Below are 19,873 nucleotides of genomic sequence, written 5' to 3' on the forward strand. Positions count from 1 at the left end.
GAAATTCAGGAAAGATGTGGGCTTTGTTGTACCGTGACTGATTTATTTATTGACCAATGTCCCGCAACAGTCACAAGCCTGGCTGCTGAGGTTTCAAGGCCGGCTGCGGGAAGGACAAGAACACTTACAAGTCCAGAAGCTGTTTTCTACTGTTATCATGTTTCGGTTTGCTTTTTATTTATTTATATTTTTTTTAAAATATTTTATTTACTTATTTGACAGAGAGAGAGACAGCCAGCGAGAGAGGGAACACAAGCAGGGGGAGCAGGAGAGGAAGAAGCAGGCTTCCAGCAGAGGAGCCTGATGTGGGGCTCGATCCCACAACACCGGGATCACGCCCTGAGCCGAAGGCAGACGCTTAACGACTGAGCCACCCAGGCGCCCCTTGGTTTGCTTTTTAAACTAACTCTTGCCATTCTGTGAAGCTCTAGAGAAAACCCCAAGTGTCTTTTACCGGCAGGATAGACGTTTCCCAGGTTAGTAACTCACAGTTGTGAAGAATCCGAAGTGAACTTCTGGTCAGCCTCTTCCTTGTGGGTCCGTGGAGCCCCCCTAAAGGCACATCAGTATGGCGCAGCGCCTGGAAAAGGAAATACAGGTAAGAAGGTGGGAAGGGGGGTTTGTCAACTATTTTGAAGAGTTGACAAGAGCCCAAAAGTCTACTCTGCTAAATCTGAATATTTAAACTCAGAAGCAAATGTCACTTGGCTTTCTGGGAAGCAAGGGCCTGGGGTGCAGGTGGAGTGTGACGCTGTGATAAACTTCTCTTTGAATGTCTCCGACCTTTTCACCACCCAGACTTCTTACAGCCAGGAATGCAGCATGGCCCCTCTTCATCCTCCCCATACTCCAGAGTCTCTTAACTGAGGCTCTGTGCCTCTCTAGAGTCTTGGAACATCCTGACATTGAATGCAGACTTTTTGTACACATGTAGCTTTTGATGTTTTCTTGACACGAAGTCCATAGCATTACATGAGATTCTCAAAAGATTCATGACCTAGAAGAGGGAAAGAATCGTAGCTCTACACATCACCACCCCTCAGCCCTGAGCAGGCACATCCTCTCCCTTTCCACCAGCATGAATCCCCAAACATCTCTTCAGCCACCATCACTGTCCCGAACCCCCGACCATTGTCTCTATTGCTTGTTTGGCTGCTTAGAAGACACACAGCAACAAGGACACCCCAAACCTGACCTTATTATCTTCTCTTCAAACTTGTGCCCCCTCCTTCGTGTGTGACAAAATGCCTCATACTCCTTTCTTATCATCTGCAGCCAACCCATCCCTAACTCCTGATAATATAAAACTCTGTTTTTGAAAGTTTCCTTCGCCTTTTGGTTTTCAGTACTTGGAGAACAGAATCCAAACTTGTCAACAGGCTGCAGGAGCCCTTGAATGAGTGATCCTGCCTCATCTCCCAACATCGCGCCGGCTAGCCCTCCACTTACGCTGTGCACATGTTCACGTCTCTCTGTCTTCGTGCAAGCGGGTCCCTCTTCCTGGATTACACTTTCCGCCATTGGGTGTCTGACAATCACAACTGCGAGGCTCAATTCCACCACGTCTTCTCTCCAATGTCTTCCTAACTGCCAAGCTACCTCCTCCTCCTTTCATGTAGATACGTCTTTGGCATAGCATTGAATCCATTTCTTCACTTCTGGCCCCATCTCTCCAGCTGGGCCTTGTGTTTCTTGAGGGCAGTGACGGTGATTCATCTACTCCTGAGTCTGTACTGCTCAGTGCCAGAGAGCTCGGCACTCTGTGGGTGTCAAAGAGGCATGTGCTTTGAATTGTATGAACTCAACATTCTATGCAATCCTCCTTTACCCCCATCTGACTGATAGAAGAGGAGGCTCCTGAGCCAAAGACCCAACAGGATCTTAGTTTGGAAAGCGGAGTTTACCTGAGTAGAATCTTGTGGAGGATATTTTTCAACAGGAGTTCTTCTTGGGTCAAATATCACCAATAAGTGGGGATCATCTTGGATTTGTGTATTGATTAGTTCTGATCAGAGACTGGTAGTTATCTAGCACAGTCACCAAAACTTACTAAGCTAGTGCTAGGCGCCAGCGTCTGCTGCATCCTGTCGGTACAGTAACAAACAGAAGAATTATGTGCCCTGCCCTTAGGAGTTTACATTCTAGCTGTGGCTCCCTTGTCTGTATTTAACCATTTGCTTCCAGGTTTTAATCATGTGATCATTTCTGCCTGAACAAAAATATTTAGATTCTGGGTTTTGTTTTGTTTTGTTTTTTGAGGCATGTCCTACACTACTCTCAGGTGTCCTATTATAGTTAAAATCAGAGTGGTCTTAAATTATCATAATAGGAACAATTATGATTATTGTGAAGAGCTATTCAGTAGGAACCTTCCTACCAACTCTGAGGCTCAGTCTTATTTAAAGGACGACAAGGATTAAATGAGATAATGTATATAGAGTGGAACACGGTAAGCAACTGATAAATATTTGTGATTAATATTACCATTATAATTACTAGATATTTTCATGTAGTTCCTTTACTCTAAACCAGGCTGCACTCAAAAATAATACTAAATGACACAAAATCCAGAGTTGCCAAGGGTCACGAGTGACAAATGCCCACTCTAAAACACAACTAATTAAATGGCTGTAATTTCCAGAGTTCCCTCATGCCTCCTATTCCTTTGCTATGTTAATGAGTTGTAATAACCCTTTTAAAGAAAACCTTTTAACATATTTTCTGTTTATCTCAAATATTTCCTTCCTTTGTCCTCAAGGTTGGGCAGTAATTAGACAAAAAAAATTCTATTTTCCTTTCTTTCTCAGACCCCTTTCAAGTTGAGCAGACCCTGGCTCCTTGCCCACCCACCTTTATTCCAGATGTTACTCTGGCGAACCTCTCGGGCTGTAACCAGGCAACCGCTGGGAAGAGGGCCCTCCTGGCTCAGGGCCTAGAAACAGAAGAAAAACAAATAGGAGGATGTCTTGAGTCTTCTACTTACTTTGGTTTTCCAATCTCATTTCCCTCGAACTTTTATTATTTTTGTAATGGAAACTGGGGGTTGGTATCTGGGCTGTCTGTTCACACACCAAATGTCCGGTCTGTTCTGGAGCTGGGCTAGATCTGGGCTCTGGTTGGACTTGATTCTATTGGTCCTGATTTGGGACTATGACAGCCAAGGAAAACATTCCTACACCCCCTCTCACCATACTGGAAAGGAAAGCATGGACCATGTGACTTTGTAGTGATGAAGTTTGGGGCCCAGCAGAGAAAGGGCTCTTAGGGAACCCAATAGCTTTGTACAGATAAACTAGGCATCCAAAATGGAATTTCTCTGCCTAGTTTTAAATCCAAAAACATCTCTTCCAAGCACAGCACTCTTGCCCTCTGTGCCTCTTGCCTGGATTATGAGTTAGTCCTCTCTGTGGCCTCCCTTTCTATATGCATGGTTTGAAACCCCAAGTCTCCCTTCCTGATTCTGCTGGAGAGATCATTTTAGACACAAAAGTAATGATACGATGACCTTATTTAAACCTATCCAGTGGCTCTCTGGAGTCTACATTTTCATTTCCTGAGGAACCCTGTCTCTGAGGGTTCATTCATTCATTCATTCAGCATTTATTTCCCAAATACATATCCTATAACAGGCATTGCCACCCCTCCAGGTTCTTTGGATGTATCTTGTAAACAAAACAGAGATGGACCCTTGCCCTCACGGCACTTCCATTCATGTGGTGGGGGGAGACAATACATTAGCAAATAAAAAACATGATATGCCAGATGGTGTGGAGTGCCATGGAAAATAAAACAAGGATAGCAGATGGAGGTACAAGAGTGGAGGCAGTCTGTGAGAGGTTCACTGAAAAAGTGACAGCTGGGAAGAGATCAGTAATTCGTGGCAGATCCAGGCAGAAGGAAGAGCAGGTGCAAAGGCCCTGAGGTGGGGGCACGCCTGAGGCATTTGAGTTATAACAAGGTGGCCAATGTGGCTGGAGTGGAATGGAGTAAGGAGAGAGTAACAAGAGATGAGTTCAGAGAGGTAGCCGGGAGGGGGGCCATATTTTACAGATTCTTTAGAACATTGTATGGACTGTGCTTTTCACAGGAGGTGAGACGAGAATTTATGAGGGTTTTTTTTTTTTTAAAGATTTTATTTATTTATTTGACAGAGATAGAGACAGCCAGCGAGAGAGGGAACACAAGCAGGGGGAGTGGGAGAGGAAGAAGCAGGCTTCCAGAGGAGGAGCCTGATGTGGGGCTTGATCCCAGAACACCGGGATCATGCCCTGAGCCGAAGGCAGATGTTTAATGACTGAGCCACCCAGGCGCCCCATATATGAGGGTTTGGATCAGAGTAGTGAAATGATCTGATTTACTCTTAGAAGGGTCATTCAGGCTCCTGTAGATTTTTTTTTCTTTTTTCTTTTTGCTAAAAGACAAAGCCAAAGCAGGGAGATTTGCTGGGAGACTCTTGCAACAATCTGGTAAGAAATCTTGGGGCTGGGGTGGAGCAGGGGAGAGGAGTCAGGGCAGCAGCGGTTTTGCTCATGCCTCTTGTTTGATGATTCTTGCCAAACAGACATCCACTTTATGGTTGAATTCCTCTAGCCACGGAGAACTCACTTCCTAGTCAGACTACCTGGACAGCTCTAAGGATGCTTAGTTTTAGTTATTCCTTGTAATGAGCTGGAGTCTATCTTCTATAGGTTCCTCTCCTTCATCATTTTGGTCCTACCCTTTGAGCTCCTAAAAGCCAAACCTTGCTCCTCTCCTTTGTGACCATGTCCTCTTAGGCCTCCTCTTCTCCAGAATCAATATCCCCAGTTCTTGACTCCTTCATCATATGCATGGTTCCAGCCATGCCTCCCCATCCTGGGTATCTTTCTGTGAAGGTTCTTTAGTTGGGAGAGCTATATCTTCACCATCCTGGCAATCTGGGGCCACAAGGAAGCAAAGACCGTGAACTGAGTCTCTGCCCTTCTGCAGCATTTCACCACTGATCTTTCTATGCCTCAGCTTATCTATCTATCTATCTATCTATCTATCTATCTATCTATCTATCTATCTATCTATCTATCTAGCTTACAGTGCAGACTAATTCATTGCCATCATCTTCCTTTGGGGGCCTGCTAAGAGTTAACTTCTAAACAAACTCTAAACCACTTTGCAGATGACAGAAAACACCCAGTGTAAAATTATCCTTATAAAATGTATCTTTCCATAATGTGGTCCAAAGCATAGAGAATATTTTTACTGAATCTAGCATTTCCTGCCATTAACATTTTCCTTTTGCAATCTTCAGATAGTGCTACGAGTGGGTTTTGTGATCTAAAAGCTACATAAACACACCTCGTAATCCACTGTAATGGCATTAGTTTAGACACCACAGGCCTTTCTACCTTCTCTGCCTTTGCTCCTAAGTGTAACAGCAGTAAAGTGTTATACCTTTCAGAGCTGGTTGAGATAATGTCTCTTAAGAACGAGCTGTGAGAGGTAAAAAGCATTACACTGACACTCTGCGAGCAAAATAGGTGTACAAAGCTTGGCAAAATTCCCATTCCAGTTGGTAGCCAACAACCATCACACGTGCATTTCTGTTCCAATTATTTTGTTAAAATAAAAGCATACCCCAAATAATGGTAGAACAGGTGAATTTGGGAGTAGCAAAGATGAAAACAATTTCTTTTCTATAAGTTGTCATGGAGGGGTTGGATCATGTGCTGGACAAAGAGGGGCAAATACATTTTAGATCTGTAATCATTTATCAATTATCAAATGCCTATCAAAACAATGAACTCGGCTCTGTACTTTGCTGTAAGGATAAACATATGAGTTGAGTCCTTGGTGGACTTTAAGTGGGGAAGAAAGAAATGTGTTCAGATATTTGCAATGCTAGAAGGAGATGCAAAGCAAAGATGTGGTATAAAGGAGGCAGTGATTAACACCCCGAAAATTGTTTAGCAGTTCTCTAAGGACCTAAGTATAAAACATACCAGAGGGCTCTAATGACACAGAAGCAGCATGAGCTTAGCATAAAACAGGCCTAATTCTGGAATCTGGAATCTGCCCCTTGGCAGAAACTTCTATGTCCCACTCAATAGCCATTTTCTCTTCTTACTTAGAAAAAACGAACAAGCAAAACAATTCTCAATTTCATTTAGGATGACAGTGCCCAGCTAGAAGTAGACATTTTCCAACTGCCTTACATCTTGGTGTGGTCATGTGACTAATCACTGCCTAAAGAGAATAAGCCAAAGGATGATGTGGTGGCTTCTTAAAGAGAGCTGACACAGCTGTAAAGTGCCTCCCTGTACTTCATTCCTGTTGTCTGGAATGCAGATGGTGATAGCTGAAGCCCCAGCAGCCATTTTGGAGACTAGAAGATGCATGCTAAGATGGTAGAGGCTAAAGATAGAAGTTGTCTAGGGTCTCTGATGAATCTGTGGGGTACTTATACCTGTCCAGGATTGCCTACCTATGAACTCCTTTATCTGAAAGAGACATGATCTTCAGGAAAGATCTTTACTTCACTCACAACTTTACTTCCAGTCTTTGTCACTAGCAGTGAACAAAACTCCTAACTCACATATTCTACTTACTGTTAAATGGAACATAGAAACTAGCACATAGAAGGCATCCAGTAAGCATATTTTCTCTTTCATATATCCACCATATCTCCTTATAGGAAAACTCTTAATTTGGAACCTAAGAAAACTTAGAGGCAGTGATTAAGGAAACATCATTTTAAGGTAGGAGAGACGACATTCAAAAGGGAGCTCACAGGAGGACAATTATCTTTTTGTGTGTGTGAAACATTTGTTTCAAGTAAGAACTGAAGAATGAAATTTTGAGATGTTTAGAGAAGACATGAAGCACTCCATGTTGCTCCTTCCTCGTCAAGTCATTTGTGGTGTCACTGAGGTCACATGGAAATGTTTTATAAGGGTCCCAATCAGTTCATTTTTAAGACGTTAGTCAGGCTTGGGTTTTGGGTAATAGAAATGGCCTGACTTGGGGTCTAGTTAGAAGAAACTAGACAGAGGGTCAATGAATGACAGAGTTGTTCAGATGTCAGCCATTAGAGTTAGGCTGCTTATAGAGGTCAGTTGGACCAGGAGGGTCTGATATCCTGGAAGAGTACTATGGCATTGCAACACTAGAGGTCAGGTAAGGGCAACAACAGGCTCCATAGGAGGGTGGCCAGAGAATGGACTCTGGGTTCCAGTTAAGAATGATGTCCATTTCCTAGAAGTGGACTTGCATCCAGGTAGCTGAAACTATATGAGAGAAGACTGTTAAATCCAGCAGGATTGAAGATAGCCAAAGTTTAAATGGCATGTGTGTAAAAAAGGATTTGAGAAAGACCAGCAGGCACCAGCAACTCACTGAGCCAGCTCTACTTAGTAGTGGAGGCTGACAATGTGCCGTTCCCAGCTGTCCTCCTCACTTACATAACAATGTTATCAGTGGCACATGCTCCTCCAGTGCTAAAGACACAGTGCAGGGGTACCAAGGCTGCTTCTGAAAGAGGGCTATGCTGTTGATAGGGCTCCTGAGGACCCTCAAACAGACAGCCTAATCAGGAAGGAAAGCATCAAGTCATCTTCAAAAGGTGAGGATCTCTAGGTCCTAAGACAAACGTATACAAGCATTTTCATAATTGCATCCCCAGAGTGGCCCAAAGCATAATGAGGTGTCCATCAGTAGAAGACTGATAAAAATTCGGTGGTAGATTCACACAAAGAGTACTACTCAGCAACCAAAATGATAGAAGCACTGGCGCATGCCACAACAAGGGCAAGTCTTGCAAGCTATACTCAGTGAAGGAAGCCGCACCCTCGTTCCTTTCCAGCAGCTCTCACCTGCACCTCACTAAGGGCAACCTCCATTCGGATTTGTTTTTCTACCACAGATTAGTTTGGTCTGTTCTAGAGCTTCGTACAAATGGAACACACAATATGTACTCTTTGGGGTAAGGGTTCTCTCACTCAGCATGTTACTGAGGGTCAGCCAGGCTGATACTACCTGCATCAGTATTTCATTTATTATTACTGTTTTTCCTGAGTGGTGCTCCCTTGGTGCTCCATCTTCCAATAATCCATGGATTGTTCATTATTCTTCTATTGATGGACACCTAGTCTCTTTCCAATGTGTTTTTTTTTTTTAACAATTATGAGTACAGCTGCAATGAACATACTATGCAAGTCTTCTTGTGGACATACATTTCATTTACCATGCATAAATAAATAGGTTAGGTGATATTTAATTTTATAAGACAGTAGTAGACATTTCCCAATGGATGTACCATTTTATACCTTCACCAGCAACATAGGAGATTTCTGATCACTCTGCATAGTTGTTAATATTTGGTGTTGTCAATTTCTAATTTTTGCCATTTTGGTGAGGGTGTAGTGCTATCTCATTGTGGAGAATACTGTTGTTAGATATACGAAGTAAAACTACATAGATTTATAAGGAAAATAGTTATCTTGAAAAAGATGAATATGTTTAAAATGTTTGAAATACGGTACTGTGTATTCTTCCTTATTAACATTAAATAATAGTATTTAGCCTGAGATCAAATAACTATCATTTCGAGGCCATAAGGAGAATATATAAGATGTTAAGACAGTTGTGATAACTACATTGATATGAACTATCTGTGAAATCTATTAGTGATTAAATTCAAGATGACTAATACAAATATAACTATTGGTTACAGTCATAATGGAAGGAAAGTGAAGGTGTAATATTTTCCACTGAAGTTTACAGACCCCAGGTGAAAAAGCTCTGGTATAGAAACATGCCAGTTGAGAGGAAGGTATATTAGGGAATCTCCTGGGTGGTATCTAATTCTGAGAGTCTAACTGTTAGGACACAACCAACTCTAAGATCAAGGCATCAAGTGAACTGGCTAGAAATGAGAGCTTGGGAGCCATGATCAAGGAGGAAGGTTGGTGCCCAGAACAGCAGGTGGATGGCAAGGCAAGAAGAGGCAGGGCAAAAGGGAAGGAGGCTGAAGCAGTTGTGGGACTACATGAAGGCTACAGATCTCCTGCTCTAACTCAGTGGCTCATCACCTGGTTGCTCTTCAGCATCATCTATGGTGGTTTGAAAAATAAAAATAAAGTGTCTTGGTTCTAGCCCTGAAAATTTGATTTTGTTTTGGGTGGGGCCTGGCGATCAGTATTTAAAAAAAAAAAAAAAGGCCATTGGTGGGTTAAATGAACACTGATGGTTGTGAACTACCATTCTAAATAGGAGGTTTATGCTACGGTATAACCGACAAGTTTGGGGACACGAAGGAATATAGGATGGAGGGGACAGCAGGCCAGAGGGGTCTAGGCTAAGAAGAAGCCAGGGAGCACATGGGTGATCATGGAGGGGCAGGTAAAAGGCTGAGAGATAAGCTAGGATGGGAGAGGACTGTGGGCTCGTTAGGAGGGTTCCTGATAGCCTTGGCTGGGCATTCATCTGGCTAGGCATTCAAGACCAGGATTAGCCTCACTGTGGGTTATTTATGTGGAAGTGGATATGAGCTCATATTAGTCAGCATTCTCCAAAGAAACAGAACTGATAGCATATGTAGATATATATATTTACATACATGAGGCATCTAGGAATTGGCTCATGTGGTTATGAAGGCCAAGAAGTCCCATGATCTGCTGTCTGTAAGCTGGAGAACCAGAAAAGCCAATACTGAGTAATTCAGTCCAAGTCCAAAGGCCTGAGAATCAGGGGCCTGATGGTGTTAAGTCCTATTCTGAGTCTGAAAACCTAAGAACCAGGTGTGCCGACGTTCAAGGGCAGGAGAAGCTGGAGGCTGTCTCAGCTCAAGCAGAGAGAGGGCGAATTCACCCTTCTTCTGCCTTTTTGTTTAATTTGCTCCCTCCAGGAAGTGGACGATGCCCACCACATTGGAGAGGGCCATCTGTTTTACTCAGTGCACCAGTTCAAATGCTACTCTCTTCCTGCAACAACCTTACAGACACACCCATAAATCATGTTTTCCCAGCTCTTCTGGCATTCCATAGCCCAGTCAAGTTGACACAGAAAATGAACCATCACAGAGCTTTACAGCTGATAGAGATTAAAAAACAGACAACTTTTATTCCTTGCTTACCTCACTTATGCTCCGTGTCAGGTGCTAAAAATCTCCGGTGTTCAGAAGCACCCAATTACCAATAATGGTATCTAGATGATTATCTTTGTGTTCTGAGTCTCAGCTTTTTTTTTTTTTTTTTGAAAGTTTGGGTGGAAATCAAAGGCGTTTCTGCCAACTGAATTCGATGGAAACATACACCAACAATACCAGATTGGCCTCTGAACACTGAAGTAGATTAGATTAAACATTTCACCACACCCTCTTAACCGTGTAAGGTTAACGGCACATGGAGAGGTCCAGTTCACTGTATCTTCTATAACGTTAAACATATTTCAACAAAAATTGGTTTGCACAGAGAAGCTTTAGAAAGAGACAAAAGAATACAAAATAATGATAGCGTTGTTTGTAATAAACATATAGAATATATATATGAGAACATTATCCTCAAAACAATCACCGTGAGAGAATAATTAGACTTCCATTGTTCAACACGTTCCAAGGCTCCTTCCTAGGAACTAGCTCCAGAGCCATTTCTATGATCACAAATTATGATCAGTATATGGGACCTGATAGATGTGCTTTGCCAATTTCACTTGGCCTGCCCTGCCTGCTGAGCTCTATTCCAATTGCTGGACGGGAAGCTCCACCTGCCACTCTCATTCCTGGCACTGCCATTGGCCTTGGCCCCCCTGATGATGGTGGTGGATTTTTGAGATGGCTTCCACTGAGCCTTCCACAGTGAGAGCCCAGGACCAACAGAGTCAGCCCCAGGGAGGCTACGGCTCCTCCATCCACCTAGCTGAGATGCAGTTCCCTGTCACTGAGCACAGGAGTTCATTTTCTCTATGCCCAGAGGGGCTGGATCACACAACTCTGAAGCATGAGCTGTTAGTATCCTGCGGGGAAAACTTAACTAAGGAGAAGTGGGAGACAGGAGGGAATGGCAGATAAATGCCAGCCCCCTTCTTTCTCTGACGGACTATGCCAAGGTGTGGCAGTTGCGCATGGCCTATCCAGGGGTACTCTGTGTGAGCCAGCCACCGGATGCGTTTTCTCATGATGCTGTGGACACTGTATTAAAGTATCACCCCACGGTTCTGGCACTGCATCTCCTACCTCCGCACTAGCATATAAGCTCTGTGTCAGGCTGTTTTCTAGGGTCCACCGTCTAACACCACACACGACTCAATTGCCTTTTTCATAGGACTCATCCAAACTCAAGGAGCACAATCTCCCTGACATTTAGGAGAGTCAGAAGAATATTCCCAATATGCTGAAAGAAAAGTCCAATAGAGTAGTTTCACAGTAGAAACAGTAATGAAAAGAAGGTTTGGCCATCCCATGGGTTGGGAATAAGACCACAATTAAAACAAAAATGGAAGCACAATTAACATACAGTGCTATATTAGTTTCAAGTGTACAATATAACGATTCGATAATTCTGTATATTACTCAGTGCTCATCAAGATAAGTGTGCTCTTAATCCCCTTTATCTCTTTCACAGCTCCCCCCACCCACCTCTCTTCTGGCAACCACCAGTTTGTTCTCTGTATTTAAGTCTGGTTTTTTTTTTGTTGTTGTTGTTTGTTTGTTTGTCTCTTTTGTTGTTTGTTCATTTGTTTTATTTCTTAAATTCCACGTATGAGTGAAATCATATGCTATTTGTCTTTCTCTGATTGACTTATTTCACTGAGCATGATACCCTCTAGCTCCACTCATGTTGCACATGCCAAGATCTCATTCTTTTTATGGCTGAGTAATACTCCATTATATACATATGAACACACACACACACACACACACACACACACACACACACACACACCCCACATCTTCTTTATCCATTCATTTATCATTGGACACTTGGGTTGCTTCTATATCTTGGCTATTGTAAATAATGCTGCAATAAACATAAGGGTGCACAGATCTTTTTGAATTAGTGTTTTCATTTTCTTTGGGTAAGTGCCCATTGTAGAATTGCTGGATCATGTGGTAATTCTACTTTTATTTTTTTTGAGGAAACTCTACACTGTTTTCTTCAGTGGCTACTCCTGTTTGCATTCCCACCAGCAATGCACGGGGGTCCTTTTCCTCCACATCTTCACCAACATTTGTTTTTTGTGTTTTTCATTTTATGTCTAAAATACATAAAGAACTTACACAACTCAACACCAAAACAAAACAAAACAAAAAACCCCAAATAATTTGATTTAAAATGGACAGAGGACCTGAATAAACATTTCCCCAAAGAAGACATGCAGATGGCCAACAGACACATGAAAAGATGCTCATTTTCTCTCATCATCAGGGAAAAGGAAATCAAAGCCACAATGAGATATCATCACCTTACACCTGTCAGAGTGGCTAAAATGTAAGACCACATATCTTTGGAGTTATGTACTCTGACATGTTTGTTTAAAACAAACAAAGAGACACAAAGAACCTGAAAATTTTTATTTAGAACAATCTGCCATTCTCTTATTGTTTGTTCTATTTTCCTTCATAGCTTTTATGAGTATCTGAAATTATATTATTCCCTCCTTTTTCCTTCTCCTTAGCTTACTGAAATGAAAACTCCACAGGAGTCTTATCTGTCATGTTTATGGCTAAATTCCTACCTCTTTGAGTAGAGGAGCTAGAATCCTTGTATCGCATGGTCAGAAGAAACTTAAGGTATTTTAAGTATTCATTTATTCATTGATTTATTGATTTATGGATTTAAGAGACATTTATGCAAACAGATCTGTTTTTTCAATTATCTCCCTTAAAAATGTCTGCATATTTTTCTCATGAACATTTCCTGTGACTGAGAGCTCACCAGCCTTAAAGAACCATGGACTGGTTTCAAGCAGAGCTGATATTCAGCTGATATGGACTTATTTAAATGCACCAGTTGGTAAAATCATGAAATACTTTCATTTTAGTTAATAACTATATAATAGTAGCTGTGAGAAACTATATGATTAATTTATATTATTTCTAATATGCACTCATTAGTTCAAGTTGATTATTATAGGATGCCCCAATGATCATAGTTAAATAGGTTTTCTGACACAGAATGATTTAAATGATTATAAAGATGTTGAATAAAAGGTTATCTTGGATAGTTTTATAAGAATTAGAAGACTTTGAGTGTTGGGGCACCTGGGTGGCACAGCGGTTAAGCATCTGCCTTCGGCTCAGGGCGTGATCCCAGCGTTATGGGATCGAGCCCCACATCAGGCTCCCCCGCTATGAGCCTGCTTCTTCATCTCCCACTCCCCCTGCTGTGTTCCCTCTCTCGCTGGTTGTCTCTATCTCTGTTGAATAAATAAATAAAATCTTTAAAAAAAAAAAGAAAACTTTGAGTGTAATTATTAATTCAACGAATGCTGGAAGAGGCTTCTGCACCATGAATAACATCATTCTGATAAAGAGAATTTTCTATTTAATGATTCTGAAAGTACCTAATGATGCCCTGACAGCAGTGGCCATGAAAACCAGGTCCTGAGGACAGGTGGGCATGGATGCTGGACAAACCCACTGGGTTGGGTCCACTGAGTGGACCAATATGGCAGCAGCCTAGGGATGTGTGATCCTCATCCACTGCTCCAGATCGACCCAGACTGGCAGCAGCATTGCACGTAGTCAAAGGCCAGGCACCAGAGGTGTGGGGCACATGGAAGGTGCTGACATCCAGGGCGGGCACCCACTCAGCTGCCCTCTGGATGCATTGAAATGCTAGACATCAATAACCTAATGACTGTCACCAACATGGAGGAGTCAGTAGACACTCTGTATACCTTTTTTTTTTTTTTTCAACGTCAAGTCATGACTCAGACAGGGACATCATTAGCTGGAGACCCATATCCAACAAAAGACCATGCAAGAAATTTCTCAAAATCAACATATGACTTGGAAATTATCATAATGCTTTAATTAATGTTTTGTACCATGCCTTCTATGAATGATGATGATGCCTAGTCAGTAATTTAAAATTCTCTGTGTTTGTCGTTTGCTGCTGTTGTAATTGCCCTTTCTCACTATGAAAATCAGTTTTTTAAAAAATATTTTATTTATATATTTGACAGAGAGAGAGAGACAGCCAGAGAGAGAGGGAACACAGGCAGGGGGAGTGGGAGAGGAAGAAGCAGGCCTCCAGTGGAGCAGGGAGCCCGATGTGGGGCTCGATCCCAGGACCCTGGGATCATGCCCTGGGCCTAAGGCAGATGCTTAAGGACTGAGCCACCCAGGGGTCCCTGAAAGTCACTTTTAAAGTAGCTTAAGACTCATGAGAAGCTGCAAGAACAGTGCAGCATTCCTGTGTACCTTTACCCATCTAATAATGCACAGAACCACAATACAGTGTCCAAATTAGGAAACTACCATAACGTAATACCACTAACTTGAGTTCCAAACTACCAGATTTTAGCAAGTTTTACATGCACTCGTGTGTGTGTGTGTGTGTGTGTGTGTGTGTTGGGGGTGAGGCGTTACTCTATTTTTAAAGAATCTTTCCTTAGGTTCTCTGTGCCAAGATGTTGGAGTTTTAGCCATTGCTCTATGGAGGTGAAGGTAGAGCCATACATAAGTGCACCCCCACAAACTCACATTCCTTCCTCTTAAGAATATTCATCCCATATGGAGAAATAGACCATGTTTATTAATCACTCCAGAAAGTATGTAATTTCATTAGATTGAGCTCTGTCTCTGGGCATTGAGTCATAGGAGGGAATGGCTCCCCAGCGACCCAGAGCTCCTACGACACGCTCTGTGGAGACTGCACTTTGGGGCCAGCTGCTCGAATGCACTGCTGGAATCCCAGGCAGAAATGTGTAATGGCACGCCAAGGGCTGCTGAGCTGTCATGGCCCAAGCAGGGTTATTTGTGGCTTCCAAAGAGGGGCTGTAACCTTTTATGTTATCCACAAATCTCAGCCTTCAAGAGTCAGAGAGAAAATGCAACCATGCTGTTTGACCTAGCTAGCTCTTTCCCCACCTTGCTCCCCTCCCCCTCCCAGCCCTGAGAAGCCTGCATAGCTGTCCCAGAAAAAAAAGGGGCACTACCTTTACATTGCACCAGGCCCACCTGAAATGGCCAGATGTCCCTTCTGATTAGATGAAGGAAGGTCCAAGAAAGTCAGTGCAAATGGAAACTTTTTAATTGGAGGCCCTGAACATTCTGTGTTATTTGCCAACAAGACAGAAAAGTCAAACTTCTTGACTGGGACCCTTGGAATGGCAGCTGTGTACTAGGGACAGTCACATCTGTCTGCACTCCTGTATCATACATCAGATCAAACCAGATATCGCAGCTTAAAAGTGTCTCCTGTGCTTTGCAGGGCACCAGGAGAAGAGTTTTCTGTTGTCACTTGACCTAAAAGCAGGACTTTAATTAATTTTCCTCCAGCAACTTCTTTGATTTACCTGTATATTTATTCACTTACTTCATTCACCAAGGAGTCAAATCAGTGAAATGACTATGACTGTGGGCTCTGGAATCAGACAGTCTTGGGTTTCAATCTTACCTCTAATGCTTACTGGCTGTATGGCCTTGAGATTAGGCTGGTATCATGGTTGAACTGTGTTCCCTCAAAATTCATCTGTTGAAGTCCTAGCCCTCAGTACCTAAGAATATGACTTTATTTGGAAATAGGGTCTTTACATAGGTAATCAAGTGGATAGGAAGTCATTAGGGTAGGTCCTAATCCAATATGACTGGTGTTCTTTATAGAAAGGGGAAATGAGGGCACAGACATGCAGAGAGGGAGGACACCAGGTAGACGTCACAGCAGAGATGAGGGTGATGGTTCTATAAGCCAAGGAACACCAAACATTGTCCACAGTCCACCAGAAGCCAGGGGAGATGCCTGGAACAGACCCTTTCCTCACAGCCCTCAGAAGGGACCAACCTTGCCGATACCTTGATCTTGGACTTCTAGTCTCTAGAATTATGACACGATAGATCTCTGTTGTGTAGGCCACTCAGTCTATGGCACTTCATTATAGCTGTCTTAGAAAACCAATACAGCTAGTTATTCAACAATTTGAGATTTAATTTTCTTGTCTCTAAAATGCAAATGGCAACTTTAGCAACGATACTCAGTGTGGTCCCTGGACCAGCAACATCAGCATCACTTGGTAAGTTGTTAGAAATGTAAATTCTTGGGTCCCCACTCCAGATTTACTAAATCAGAAATTTTGGACATGGGACTTAGAGTTCTGTGTTTTAACAAGCTCTCCATGTGATTCTAATGCATGCTTAATTGTGAGACTGCATAGTATTATAGTAAGGATTATATCAGAATAATGTATTTAAAGTTCTTGGCATAGTGCCTGACATATAGTAAATACCTAATAAATGATTAACAACAAACAGATCTTCTCAAACATTTATAGAACACATAAGATGTGATAGTTAGTAAAGGTGTAAATACATATAAAATACTGCTGTTCAATAAACTGGTGGAATTCACAACCATGGGAAAGGCATATATGCAATGATTAACAATAGTGCTCTTAGGTGTTTTAATATTATTGTTTAAAATTTGCTTTGGTAACATAGTAGATGCACTGGGACAGTGGAAAGTCAAGGCAGATGTGATAGGTGACATATAGATCGATTGATCAATCAATAGATAGATGTAATCAAGTAGAGGAGGCATCTCTAAAGTGTGATTTATTATTATTAAAATGATGTTTTGTCTTAAGATAAGTTTATCTAAATTCTTAGAACAGACCTGTAGTGTAAGATACTATTAGAAAATAATAATAGTACCTAACTATTAAGGGCATAATAGTAATGCCTAACATATAATTGCTGGGAAGATTAAATTATATCATGCATGCCATGTTCTTAGAGCAGGGCTAGGCACATAGGTAGTTCTCATTAAATCTTGTTGTTATTATTATTATTATTATTATTGTACATTGTTTTCATTGTTATATAGAACTGAGGCTCAGCACAGCAAAACAACTTGCTACAAAGGACCCATATAACTTGTTATAAAGACACAACCAAAGAGCCTCATTTCAAGCCCTCTGCGGACGGTTCCCATCTGTGCCATCCCCACTACGTCACGCAGTCTGTGGTATGCGGCAGGTAGGTTTCTCTCAGCCCTTGCTACAGCTCCCATGACTGCCCTATTAGAATGTCTGCTCCTGTGACTTGTATCTCACATTCAAATGACTATAATAAGGCATCTCACTTCAGTTCCCAGTGGCTGCATGTTCTCTTGTTTCTGAGAGAATAAAATGTCAAGTCCTGGGATATGATTTTTGGGTGGATCATCAGCATGGTGGACATTTGGAGTGAAGGGCAAAAGAGGTCAGAATGAATGCTAGGTTTCTTCTGTTCAGAAGAAGTTTGTCCAGACACTTGAAAAACCATTTTGCTGTTTCCCTTTTAGTTGAAGGCTGACCATCAGGCCTGAAGATCCCATTGCAGTACCTGAGGTCCATGGAGAGCAGAGAACTTTCTGGCCATAAGAGATCTGGAGAACTTGAACTCTGAAACACTGTGAGCCTAGAAGCATTTGGCTTGTGAAGTAGAACAACTTTATCCTCCACGAACCTGTAATTTGAAAGTATTTGCCCTCCCACTCAAGGCCTTCTGACCTCTGGCCCTGGGCTTTCACCCCAACATTATCTCCTGCCGTGTTTTTGCAGACTCCTGCAGTTCCAGTCAGACTACACATTCACTTACCTACTTCCCTGAGCACCGTCACACCAGGTGTCAGGGGCGCTGGGGCAGGGGAAGAGGCCCCTTAGGCTGTTGTCACAACGTTTCCTATGGCAACCTCTTCATCTTGCCCTGGACCATACTGAAGGAGTTTGTGGGGATGTATAGACTTAATGAAATCTTTATTCTTATTTGGTTCTTTTCCTGTCTCTCTACTTCTCTAATTTATTTTCTCCAACTTTCTGCCCTCATTCCTCAGTGCCCTTCATGTCCCTCTTCCCCCACTGCTCTTGACCACATGAGAGGCGTTCGGGGAAAATCATGGGCATTGAATGATGCCCCACCCTTCCTGCAGCATCTGTTCTGTGGAGGGGCTTGCAGATACATTTTAAGCATGCCAGCAGTGTGGGAATAAAGAAGGGAATGGTGACATTCCTTTGTGTCTTAGGAGTGGATGTCAATGCCCTTCCAGCCACATGAGACTCAGACCCAACCAACTGGAGCCAATTCTCCCCCAACATATCCATATATCCCCATATGCAAACAAGCATTTCACCTAGTATGTATTTATTGAGTACCTGTACTATTGTTGCACATAGCCAAATCCTTGTGGATGTGACTATAAGCAAACAAAACCGACTTAACTCTTACTTTATTACTGTTGACCACGAGGAAAGCCATCCTTAAGAATTCCTTGAAATTCCTTAAGAATTTTTGTTAAGATGACACACCCATCTCTCTTGATGGTCAGTAGTTTTTCTTCTGTTTTGTTTTTGAAACAATAGGGAGGTAGGAAGTAAAATGACAAGAATGCAGGATTCAGAAGACTTGACTAGGAACCCAAGCTCCTCACAAACTGATTCGGCGAACTTGGTCAAGTGTAACCTTTTATTTATGGGGTAAATGCCTAGATCGAGGGATTGGACTTTTTGGGGGACCTGGTCATGGTTGCAGAGCATTCTGAACTCTGAAGACAGAAGAAACTTAGCATTCATTCTTACCTCTTTTGGGTCTTTGACCTGATAGTTATGATAGATAATGCTGGCCACTGTAACTAATAAACACTCAGTAGTCTATCAAGATACATGTGCATTTCTTATCCACAGCAAGTTCAGTTGATGAAGGAACTGAAGCCAGTTACTCAGTATACCGACCTGCCGTGGATTTTTTTTATCTTTAAGATGTGGGTACCAAAAATACCCTGCAATGTGGACATTCACTCACTAGATGAGGGAATAGAGAGAAAGGAAAAATTCATACGAGTGTTAGAGGTGAGGCTGAAAGACGTATGCATCCTTTGCCCACATTCCATTGAATGGAACTCAACCTCATGACTACACCTAACTGCAAGGAAGACTAGAGCTATAACTACCTGTGTGCCTAAGAAGAAAGGGAAAAAGATTTGCTAAATGCTTAGCAGCCTCTGCCATAGCCTCCTTAAGAAAGTAAAGACAAATTTGAACCTTATATCCAAAAAATATATACAAGCACCCAAACAAATGAAAAGAAAATGGTAATTATTTCTAGAATTTAACACAATCCCCGAAGTCGCATGCCTTAGGATCAAAACCACTGACACTCCAGCTCCTTACAGGAAGGGATCAGATAATAAGTGATGGGTACTTGCCAGCATCATTTGGGAGACTCCCTAGTAATAAACAGACCTTGGTCGAAGACTGAGATTTCCTCTTTTGGAAAGTGAAACAGGGAATTGCTGTTGACATTTGTGACATGGTTGTTATCTTCTTGGTCTCCCCAGATCTGGCCCAAGAGAGAAAATTTTCCAATAACATTTTTGGCCCATTTTCTTTACAGATCAATCAACAGAACAACCTACAAAGTGAAGAAGGAAACTAAATGGGAAAGAGCATGAGAGAAAGTATTTAATTTCTTCTGTCCCATTTGATGTCTCCCTATCCCAATGCTGAGCCAGTGAATGGAGGGGTTACCATAGGATGTGGCAGTCATAGAAGGAATCCCAGAGCAACTACATACTCTCAAGGCTCTGACTCTAATGGCTTATCAATTATCTCCATCTTATGGGTTGGTCAAGAGAAGTGGAGCTTAAGAGTGACCAAGTGAGAAGCTGGGAATATGGGATGTAGTCTGGGCCCTGCAGGTAAATGA

General features: G+C 42.2%; 1 long non-coding RNA gene across 1 annotated transcript; it reads left to right on the top strand.

The window, feature by feature from the left end:
* Nucleotides 1-332: 332 nt before the first annotated feature.
* Nucleotides 333-18,757, top strand: LOC121104606. The gene is made up of 3 exons (XR_005836938.1): nucleotides 333-598; nucleotides 17,016-17,167; nucleotides 17,475-18,757. It is a non-coding gene; the product is annotated as an uncharacterized LOC121104606 (long non-coding RNA).
* Nucleotides 18,758-19,873: the final 1,116 nt, after the last annotated feature.

This window comes from Ursus maritimus, unplaced genomic scaffold (assembly GCF_017311325.1).
Source record: "Ursus maritimus isolate PB19 unplaced genomic scaffold, ASM1731132v1 scaffold_22, whole genome shotgun sequence".
NCBI lineage: Eukaryota > Metazoa > Chordata > Mammalia > Carnivora > Ursidae > Ursus > Ursus maritimus.